At 35.7% G+C, this 11,768-nt stretch overlaps 1 non-coding gene across 1 annotated transcript; it reads left to right on the top strand.

Annotated features, from left to right (window-relative positions):
* The first annotated feature begins 5,506 nt into the window (after positions 1 to 5,506).
* LOC122099076 lies at positions 5,507 to 5,608 on the top strand. The gene has a single exon (XR_006145846.1). It is a non-coding gene; the product is annotated as a U6 spliceosomal RNA (small nuclear RNA).
* Positions 5,609 to 11,768: the final 6,160 nt, after the last annotated feature.

The raw sequence follows: 11,768 nt of genomic DNA, 5'->3' as shown, positions 1-11,768 counted from the left end.
ATAGAGCAAATAGATTTAACAGACATCTACTGAATATTTCACCCAGTAGCATCAGAATTCTCGTTTTACTCTGCAGTTCATGGAACATTTTCCAAAAGAGATCACATTTTAGGTCACAAAACAAACTTGTCCAAATTCAGAAACATTGAAGTTACACCTTGCATCCTCTCAGACTACAAGGGAATACAATTAGAACTCAACACCAAAAAAGTCTTGTAACGCATGGAGGCTGGATGACACACTGTTGAATAACCAGGGGGTCATGGAAGAGATTAGAAAGGAAATTCAAATGTCCATGATATTCCAAAAAAATGAACACACAAATTACCAGCTCTTCTGGGACACTGCAAAGACAGAACTCAGAGGCAAGTTTATAGCTCTGAGTTCCTACACCAACAAATTAGAGAGATCTGAAACCAACCACTTAATGAGACATCTGAACCACCTTGACAAAGAACACCAAGATAAACCCCAATTCAATAGATGGAAAGAAATAATTAACATTAAATCCGAGTTAAACGAATTAGAAATAAAAAAAAAAACAGAATGAATCAACAAAACAAAGAGTTGGTTCTATGAAAAAATTAACAAAATTGACAAACCCTTAGCAAATCTTATCAGAAAAAGAAGGAACACACCCAAATAAATAAACTCAGATGTAAGAATGGAAACATCACCACAGAAACAACCAAGATTCTGAACATTAAAAGGGAATATTTTCAAATCTTTATGCTAATAAGTTTGAAAACTTGGCAGAAATGGACCTTTTGCTAGCAATTATCAACATGCAAATACTAAACCAAGATGAGTTAAAGCATATTAAGGGACCCACATCAAGCATTGAAATAGACACAGCAAAAAGAGACCTCCCATGTAAGAAAATCCCAGGACCTAATGGATTTACAGCGGAATTGTACAAGAGCTTCAAAATAGAGCTCACACCAATACTACTCCAACTCTTCAATGAAATTGAAAGAGAAAGTTCACTACCGAACACATTCTGTGAAGCCATCATAACCCTCATCCCAAAACCAGGCACGGACTCATCAAACAAAGAGAAGTATAGACCCATTTCTTTGATGAATATTGATGCAAAACTTCTCAATAAAATTTTGGCCAATCGACTTGAACAATTCATCCAAAAAATCATACACCAATATACAGGATTTATTTCAGGGATGCAAACCTGTTTCAATATACACAAAACAATTAATATAATTTATCACATCAACAAGAGCAAGGATTAAAACCACATGGTTATCTCAACAGATGCAGAAAAAGCATTGGACCAGATCCAACACCCCTTTATGATGAAGGTTTTGGAAAAATTAGGAATCCATGGAACATTCCTCAATACAATAAAAACTTTATATGGAAAACCTACAACCAGCATTGTAATTAATGGTGAAATCTAAAGCCATTTCCTTTTAACTCAGGAATGAGACAAGGATGTCCACTCTCTCAACTTCTCTTCAATTTAGTATTAGAATGCCTAGCTACAGAAATAAGACAATATGCCAACCTAAAAGGGATCCACATAGGGAAAGAAGAAGTAAAATTCTCCCTCTTTGCAGATGACATGATCTTGTACTTAAAGAATCCCACGGACACCACTCCCAAATTACTCAAGCTGATCCAAACCTGGAAAAATAGCAGGGTATAAAATTAACCCTCAAAAATTAATGGCTTTTCTGTAGGCCAACAATGAGAAAAGCGTGGCTCAAATCAAGAAAGCTTTTCCATTTGTAATAGCCCCACAAAAAATAAAATACCTAGGAATTAACTTAACCAAAGAAGTGAAGGACTTCTATGAAGAAAACTTTAAAAATCTGAAAAAGGAAATCAAAACAGGACTTAGAAAGTGGCAAAAACCTCCCATGTTCCTCGATAGGAAGGATGAACCTTGTGAAAATGGCAATATTTCCCAAGGCTATCTATAAGTTCAATGTCATACCTATCAATATTCCAGCCGCATTCTTCAAGGAAATAGAAGAGGCAATCCAAAAATTCATATGGAACAACAAAAGACCCCCAATTGCAAAAAGCGATCCTTAACAGAAAGAACAGTGTTGGAGGAATATCAATACCAAATTTCAAACTCTTCTACAAAGCCATAGTAATTAAAACAGTTTTTTACTGGCACAAGAAAAGATCTCAGGAACAATGGAATAGAATTGAAAACCCAGAAATGAACCTACAGACTCATAATCATCTAATATTCGATAAAGGATTTAAAAAGATAAAATCGAAGAAAGGCTGTTCAGTAAATGGTACTGGCAAAATTGGTTAATCACTTGTAGAAAATTAAGGCTAGATCCTTATATATCACCCTGTACCAGAATCAAGTCCAAATGGATCAAAGACCTCGGAGTCAAAGCAGATATTTTGAAAACATTACAGGATGGAATAGGAGAAACCATAGGTCTCCTTGACAAAGGCTGAAATTTTCTGAAAAGAAATGCAAAAGCACAACAAATGAAAGAAAGGTTGGACAAATGGGATTGCTTGTAATTGCAGAGCTTCTGCATAACAAAGGACATAGCTAGCAGGATCAATAGAAAGTCCACGGAATCGGAGAGGATCTTCACTACCCATACAACCGACAAGGGTTTCATATCTAAAACAGACCTGGAAATCAAAAAATTAAATCCCCCAAAAACAAATACTCAAAGAAAATTCTGTCCAATAAATAAGTGGGCTAAAGACATAAAGAGAAACTTCTCTGAAGAGGAAAGGAGAGTGACCAATAAAGACATGCAGAAATGCTCAACCTCCCTAGCCATAAAAGAAATGCAAATCAATCAACACTGAGATATCACCTCACCCAAGTTAGAATGGCTATAATCAAGAACTCTAATAACAACAGATGCTGGAGGGAATGTGGACAGAAGGGAACCTTACTTCATTGTTAGTGAGAGTGTAATCTTTTTCATCCACTTTGGAAAGTAGTATGGAGGTTCCTCCAAAGACTCCACATAGAGCTCCCCTATGACCCAGCAATCCCACTTTTGGAGATTTACCCAAATGATCACAAACAAGACCATACTAAAGCTACCACACAGATATATTTATTGCAGCATTACCATAGCTAAGATATGGAACCAACCCAGATGTCCCTCAGTAGATGAATGGATCAAGAAAATGTTGTATATATACACAATGGAATTCTATGTCTCTATCTGAAAGAATGATATTGCCCCATTTGTTAGGAAATGGAAAACTTGGAAAAAATTATGTTAAGTGAAGTAAGCCAGGCCCAAAGAAACATAGGTCCCATGGTTTCCCTTATTAGCAATTACTAGTGTATGTCTGAGACATGCAGATATTGTTAGATATGTTGATGTTAGGTGAAGTGAACTCCATGATAAGAATTCAAAATATTTTTCTTTTCTGTAATTATTTCTAACATATTTATAAGATGACTTCTTTGTTACTTTTTATGTCCCTCCCGCATGGTATAACCCCTGTTTTCGCTGTATTTGATGTTGGTATAATTTGTGGAGGGGAAGGGGAATAATTTTTTAAATAGGGATACAGGTGGATCCATTGCAACAATGAGATATACAAGACATGGGACATAAGACATGGGGAAATGGGACGTAAGGGGGTTGAGATGGGAAGGAATAGTAAGGAGAAACAAAGGAGTATGCAACAATGCTTGATAAGAAATGTACTCATTACCTTGCCCATTTAATTGTAACCCCTCTATCTGGTATTTTCACACTTAAAAAAAACACAAAAAACCATAAAATATGAAGTAATTTTGATAAAAAATAAAAATGACTCAGAATAAATTATCAATGCAAAAAACAATCTTTACAAAAGCAAACTCTCAGAGATATTACATGACTTTGAAAAGGATAAAGTGGCTGAATTTAATATAAATTTAGAAGTATGACCATTCTAAAATATAAAAAGATATTCTTTATTTCATTATATAACACAAAACAGAAAGTAAATGTTGTTTAGATGATTTTTTAAAACACAGTCTCTCAGGTGCTGGGAGGGTGATTCATTGTAGAGTGCTTGCCTTGCATGCATGAGGTCCTGGGTTTGATTCCTCAGCACCACATAAGCAGAAAAAGATGGAAGAGATGCTGTGACTCAAGTAGTACCACTAGCCTTGAGCTGAAGAGCTGAGAGACAGCACCCAGGACCCAGAGTTCAAGCCCCAAACCCAACAAAAACAAAACAAAACACAGTCTCTCATTTTTGTGTGCTCAACATTGTAACACTAGTGTTTCAGTCTAGGGCTAAGATTTTAGTTGTGGACATTTATCAACACTCCTGATTCAGATTCTAATTGATAAAATTTTAATCAATATTTTGTTCTTATTAATTTTTCTCTTTGTAAATTCACATATACCTATAAAAAACAGTGTGGCCATCCCAATAACATTCTCAAAGTACTTCCTAATGATGACTTACAAAAAGTTGTTTTATATTACAACAAGGAAAACAATGCTACAAATAAGGAAAACCAATACATAAATATTAATGATTAATAAAATAAAAAAATTACCACTGTTTCCAGTATTTGAAATGTACTACATATTCGATTTATTATTTTCTCATATTGTTGTACATTTAAAACTGCCTAAGTCTATGATGTTCAACAAGAATTTTAGATGCTATGAGTAGCCTTTAAAGATTATTATTATTAAGATTATTATTTATGGTTCATCTCATCATTTGTATATGGCTTATACCATCATTTGTTCCTCACTAACATATAAAGTAAAGAAGCCTTTAAATTTTAACAGAAACTGTGCAGTTAATGTCTTAAATCTGCTTCTTTACACAAACACTTTGCAACATCCCATTAGTAAAGTTTCTATAAACTCTGAAATGTACATATTTAGTAGTATGTACCATGAATCTTAAATGCTTTATGAAAAAGTTTTACAACCTGCTAAATAGTCTTAATTTTGGCATATATGAGCAAATTCCCAAAATTAAACATATTTAAAACATTAAAACTTTTAACAAACCTTAACACTTTCTATAGTGTTCATTAGGGCAGGTTCCTTGTACAGAATAATTGAATTCCTCCTCCTACACATCTGTTGAACAACAAATATCTGGTATTATTTTGTTTTTGACATGTCAAACTTGACTTTATTCTTAAATGTGTTCTTATGTAAGAAATACATGGTTCTAAAATTTCACGACAATTCTTTTTTTTTTTTTTTTTTTGTCGTTTGTGGGGCTTGAACTCGGGGCCTGGGCGTTGTCCCTCAGCTCTTCAGCTCCAGGCGAACGCTTTACCACTTGAGCTACAGCGCCACTTCCGGTTTTCTGGTGGTTTATTGGAGATAGGAGTCTCACGGTCTCTCCTGCCCGGGCTGGCTTTGAACGCGATCCTCAGATCTCAGCCTCCTGAGTAGCTAGGATTACAGGCGTGAGCCACCAGCGCCCGGCTTCACGACAATTCTTTTGAATTTAATTTTTGTGGAATTGTCTAGTTTAAGAAAATCAATTACACTTTATGTATAAAAAATGTTCTGTGCTCAATTCAGTAGCACATACACTAACATTGGAACAATAAAGAGAAGAATAGCCCCTGAATGAGGATGACACTCAAGTTCGTGAAGCATTCTAGATTTTTAAAAGAACAGATGCTGGAGGGTATGTGGACAGAAGGGAACCTTAATGCATTGTTGTTGGGAGTTTAAACTTGTTCAAAGACTTTGGAAAGTAGTATGGCGGTTCCTCAAAAGACTACAATAGAGCGCCCCTATGTCCCAGCAATCCCATTTTGGGCATTCACCCAAATGATCACAAACAAGACCATACTAAAACTACCAGCAAAACTATGTTCATTGCAGCATTATTTACCAAAGCTAAGATACAGAACAAAACCCGAGGCCCCACAGTAAACGAATGGATCAAGAAAATGTGTGTGTGTGTGTGTGTGTGTGTGTGTGTGTGTGTACTGGAATTCTATGCCTCCATCAGAAAGAATGACATCACCCAGTTTGTTAGGAAATGGAAAGACATGGAAAAAATTATATTAAGTGAATTAAGCCAGGCCCAAAGAAGTGAAGTAAGCCAGGCCCAAAGAAAGATAAGTCCCATGGTTTCCTTAATTGCAATAACTAGTATGTGTCTGCTACAAGCAGAAAACATCATATAAGTTGATGTAAGGCAAAATGAACCCCAAGATAAGGATTCAAATGGTTTTTATTTCTTGCGATTGTTTCTAAGATATTTATAAGATGAATTCTTTGTTGCTTTGTATGTTCCTCCTGCAAGCTAAAGCCCCTGTTTTCACTGTGTTTGATGTTGGTATACTTTGTGCAGTGGAAGGGAAACACAAATCGTTTAAAAAGGGATGCAGGTGGACCCGTTGCAACAATGAGATGAACAAGTCGTTATGTCAAAAAATGATTTTGGCCGTGTGTTGAGGGATGTGGACAGTGGGGGGGGCTGGGGGGGGGAGGGGTTGGTGGGTGTGGGGGGTGGAGATGGGCAGGGATGGGAAGGGGAAACAAAGGAGGAGGAAGTGGACCCATTGCAACAATGAGATGTACAAGTTATTATGTCAAAAAATGAACTTTACAACTTTGGGGGGAGGAGGACAGGGTGGGGAAAGTGGGGGAGTATGGGAAGGGATGGGAAGGGGAAACAAAGGAGAGGCAACAATGCTTGATAAGAAATCTTGCCCATGTAATTGTAACTCCTCTGTCAGTATTCTCACAATAAAAAAAAATGTACTCAATAACTCACGCATGTAATTGTAACCCCTCTGTATGGCATTTTCACAATATAAAAAAAGAAACATAGGTCCTGTGGTATCCCTTATTTGCAATAACTAATGCATATCTGGGATAAGCAAAGAAGGTATGGTAAGGCAAAAAAAAGGAGTAGGCAACAATGCTTGATAAGAAATGTACTCTTTACATTTTCCATGTAATTGTAACTCCTCTGTATGGTATTTTCACAATTTAAAAAAAAAAAAGGTCAAAAGCATGTGCATATGACTAGATAAGATGATGTTAAGGTAAATGAACCCCATGATAAGGACACAAGTGGTGTTTTATTTCTTCCTGTGGTTTCTAATATATTTATAATGTACGATGTGATTTTTTATATGTGCATCCCCCACAGTTAAACCCCTGTTTTCACTGTATCTGATGTTAGTGCACCTCCATCTTGTATATACACTTCTCTAATTTGGGGATGGAAAGGGAAAAAACAAAATGGTTAAATAAGGATACAATATGACCCATTGCAACAATGTGATGCACAAGAAAGAATGTTGAAAAACGAACTTTACAATTTAGGAGGGTGGGGGAGGGGAGTGTATTTGTGGAGGTGGGAGGGAAGGGATGGCGGGGGAAAACAAAGGAGGAGGTAACAATGCTTGATAGGAAATGAACTATTAATTTTTCATGTAACTGTAACCACTCTGTTTAGTACTTTTACAATAAAAAATATAAAAATGTTATGGGATGGAAGAGAATATTTCCCCTATTTTACCCATATAATATCATTAACAAAGAAATTAATGCAAAACACTGATATGCAGATATTTTGAATAAATGTGTGTTTGTGTATGTGTGTGTGTGTGTGTGTGTGTGCATGCCTGCGCATTTTCGTTCTCAGAGTTTGAATTCAGTGCATCAAGGTCCCCCTAGGCCATTCCTCTCTAGATTGTTGAGCTACTATATAAGCTACATCTCCATTCTTGGCTCTTTGCTAGTTCATTAATTTTTTTTAATATTTTTATTATTTTTTATTGTGAACATACTGTACAGAGAGGTTACAATTACATGGGCAAGATAATGAGTACATTTCTTATCAAGCATTGCAGCCTCCTCCTTAGTTTACCCTTCACATCCCTTCCCAGCCTCCCCCCGCCCCCCCCCCCCACGCCATCCTCCCCCCCACACCAAAGTTGTAAAGTTCGTTTTCGACATGACAACTTGTACTTCTCATTGTTGCAATGTGTCCACCTGTATCCTTAAACGACTTGTTTTTCCCCTTCTCTTCCACAAATTATACCGACATCAAATATAGTGAAAGCAGGGGTTATACTGTGTGTGTGTGGGGGGGGGGGGATATACAAAGCAACAAAGAAATAATTTTAAAAATGCGTTAGAAAAAAATTCATGAAAGAAAAAAACATTTAAATACATATGTAAGGGTTCATTTTCCTAACATCACATTATCTGAACTTTTCTGCTTGACTCATACATATACTAGATATTGCAAATAAGGGAAACCATGGGACCTATGTTTCTTTGGGCTTGGCTTACTTCAGTTAATATAAATTTTTCCAAACCTTTCCATTTCCTAACAAATGGGGCAATGTCATTCTTTCTGATGGAGGCATAGAATTCCATTGTAATTTTTTTAAAATAATCTCATTAATATTTTTTGTCCTGATTGGCTTCCAACGGTTATCCACAGATCTCAGGTTCCTGAGCAGATACCCGAGTAGACAGGATTACAGGTGGGACCAACCAGCACAAGGCTTTCAGAATAATTTAAAAAGTAGAAGAAAATTTACTTCATGGATGCTTGTTTATCATCTCCCGCTTTTAAAGCATTTTGGAGTGATTATATGTGAATTTATTTCATTTTTGGATTCTTAAAAGATAGTAAGTGATGGAATTTAAACGTTTTAATCTTTTTTTTTTAATTGGTCATGCAGCATGAAATTTGGGCTTGGACGCTCTCCCTGTGCCTTTCGGGTGAAGGTGAGTGCTGTACACCTTGAGCCACAGTGCCACTTCTGCTTTCCTAGTAGTTTATTGGAGATAAGAGTCTCACAGACTTTCCAGCCTGGGCTTGCTTTGAAGCGCATTCCTCAGATCTCAGCTTCCTCTGTAGCCAGGATTATAGGTGTGAGCCACCAGCTACTGGCTAGTTTTAGTACTTTTTTTAAAAATATTTTTTGGGAGTCTGATCGTGGGGCCTGAACTCTGGGCCTGGGCACTGTCCCTCAGCTCTTCAGCTCAAGGCTAGTGCTCTACCACTTGAGCCACAGCGCCACTTCTGCCTTTTTTCTTTTTTGCTTATGTGGTGCTGAGGAATCGAACCCAGGGCCTCATGCATGCAAGGCAAGCGCTCTACCACTGAGCTACCTTCCCAGGCCTTTAGTACTTTTTAAAATGTATACTGGAACTGTGGAACAGAAGAAATTTGTCTCTCTTTAGACCTCAATTTATGAGCTCAGCTCTGAACATGATAACCCAATGTCACCAACACTGTGTTGAAGACAAAATGTGACAGAAAACAATTACCGTGGGCAATAATTGCTATGCTATTATTTCTTGGACAGGATGAATATTGAGTTGAGAGAGTAAGGGAATGGAGAGGATTTTGCCTACTTTTTTATTGCTTACTTTTTGAAATTTTGAATCATTTCCTTCCCCACTGTGTGTCTTTGGGACATGCACTTAGTGCCTTTAATTACAATATTTCCTAACACTAAAATGGTAATAATATTAGAATTATAGCAAATGTTTTCTTAAGAATTAAGAGAAAAAAAACTTGTGAAATACTTAACATAAACTTCTAGGAATAACAATTACAATTACATGGGGAAGATAATGAGTATATTTCTTATCAAGCATTGTTGCCTCCTTCTTTGCTTCTTGTTCCCATCCCTTCCCATCTCCTCCCACACTCCCCATCCCACCAACTCCCCCCCCCCCCACCAAAGATGTAAAGTTCATTTTTTGACATAAGGACTTGTACATCTCATTATTAAAATGAGTCCACCTGCATCCCTATTTAAATGATTTGTTTTTTCCCTTCCCCTCCACAAGTTATACCAACAACAAACACAGTGAAAGCATGGGTTATACCATGGGGGATGGACATACAAATCAACAAAGAAATCATCTTATAAATGTTTGAAACAATTGCAATAAAGAAAAAAAAACAATTGAATCCTTATCTTGGGGTTCATTTCACCTAACATCAACTTATCTGACCTTTTCTGCTTGTCTCAGACATATACTAGTTTTTGCAAATAAGGGAAACCATGGGACCTATTACCTATGTTTTTTTGGGCCTGGCTTAATTCACTTAATATAATTTTTTCTAAGTCTTTCCATTTCCTAACAAATGAGGCAATGTCATTCTTTCTGATGGAGGCATAGAATTCCATTGTATATATATATATATATATATATATATATATATATATATATATATATATATATATATATATATGTATATATATATGTATATATATATATATGTATATATATATATACATATATATATATATATATCACATTTTCTTCATCCTTTCATCTAGTGAGGGACATCTGGGTTTGTTTCATATTTTAGCCATGATAAATAATGCTTCAATAAACATAGTTGTGCTAGTAATGGACAAGAGTCTCATATCTAAAATATACCTGGAACCCAAAAAACTTAAATCCCCCAACGACAAATCGTCAAACAAACAACTGCCAAATAAATAAGTGAGCTAAAGACTTAGAAACTTTTCTGAAGAGGAAAAAAGTATGGCCAATAGACACGTGAAGAAATACTCAACCTCTCTAGCCATAAAAGAAACGCAAATCAAAACAACATTGAGATACCATATCACCCCAGTTAGAATGGCTATAATCATGAACTCTAAAAACAACAGATGCTGGTGGAGAGGTGGACAGAATGGAACTTTAATGCATTATTGTTGGGAGTGTAAACTTGTTCAACAACTTTGGACAGTAGTATGGAGTTTCCTCCAAAGACTCCACATAGAGCTCCTCTATGATCCAACAATACCACTTTGGGGCATTTACCCAAATGATCACAAACTAGCCAGCAGTTTTTTTTTAATATTAAATAGAATGCAATCAGTATTACAAAAGCCATTACATGTAATGAGAAACCAGAAGGCATGTTCTCTATTGACCATGCTCTGCTTCAAAGTCAGCCAGGTGGATAACTTCTCATGCTGTAAATCAAACTGGTTTTATGTCTTGACAGTATAAAAACATCAGGGACAGAATAATGAATGAATGTTGTAGACTGAAGTGAAGTCCATATGAAAATGTGCAAAACTGATGAAAACGTAAAAGTCTCTGAGTAGTATATTGTGTTTTACATCATTTAAGTTAAATTTCAAAAATAGGGAAGACCTAGAGGAATGAATTCTCTTTTTGATAGCCAATCTAAGGTCCTTAGAAGATTGAACTCTTTCCTCATTCTTGTAGAGGCATCATCAGATGAGAGGAACTCTATTGTTTTTGTGCTTCTTTCCATTTATACTTCAGTTTGAAATCTGAACTACATGAGACTGAAAGAAACCTAGAAAAATTAGACACGCAGGCTTTGGAAAGAGTCATGAACGAAAAATAAATAAAATACATATAGCCTTGTAAAAGGTCTAACTAAATTTATTTATATAGTCTTAAGTGTAAACAAAAAATGATTAAACAATATAATATTATTGAAAATTGAAAAATGTTAGGAGTTGCTTAAATTTTTTCTTTCTACTATAATGAATTAAGTATTGATTTTGTATAGAGAGATTAAAGATGAGATTAACAAGAAACGATTAAAAATGGACAAAAGTTCTGAATAGACACGTTTTCCAAAAAGTCCTGAAAAGCGCCAGTGTGTTTACAAAGTTGTGTTTAATACCACTTCTATGCTAGATTAATGCTTTGTGAACAGAAGTCATTATAGAAATGCAATTGAAAATTATTATGATACTACTTCATAACTATAATAACTCTTATCAAAAAAATCAAAGGAACCAGTTGTGGTGAAAAGGCTTGTAATTCCAAGCATTTAGC

Source organism: Dipodomys spectabilis, unplaced genomic scaffold, assembly GCF_019054845.1.
Source record: "Dipodomys spectabilis isolate Male_0828 unplaced genomic scaffold, ASM1905484v1 ptg000500l, whole genome shotgun sequence".
Taxonomy (NCBI): Eukaryota; Metazoa; Chordata; class Mammalia; order Rodentia; family Heteromyidae; genus Dipodomys; species Dipodomys spectabilis.
The sequence above is the reverse complement of the archived record's forward strand: the minus strand, read 5'-3'. Positions and strand labels throughout refer to the sequence as shown.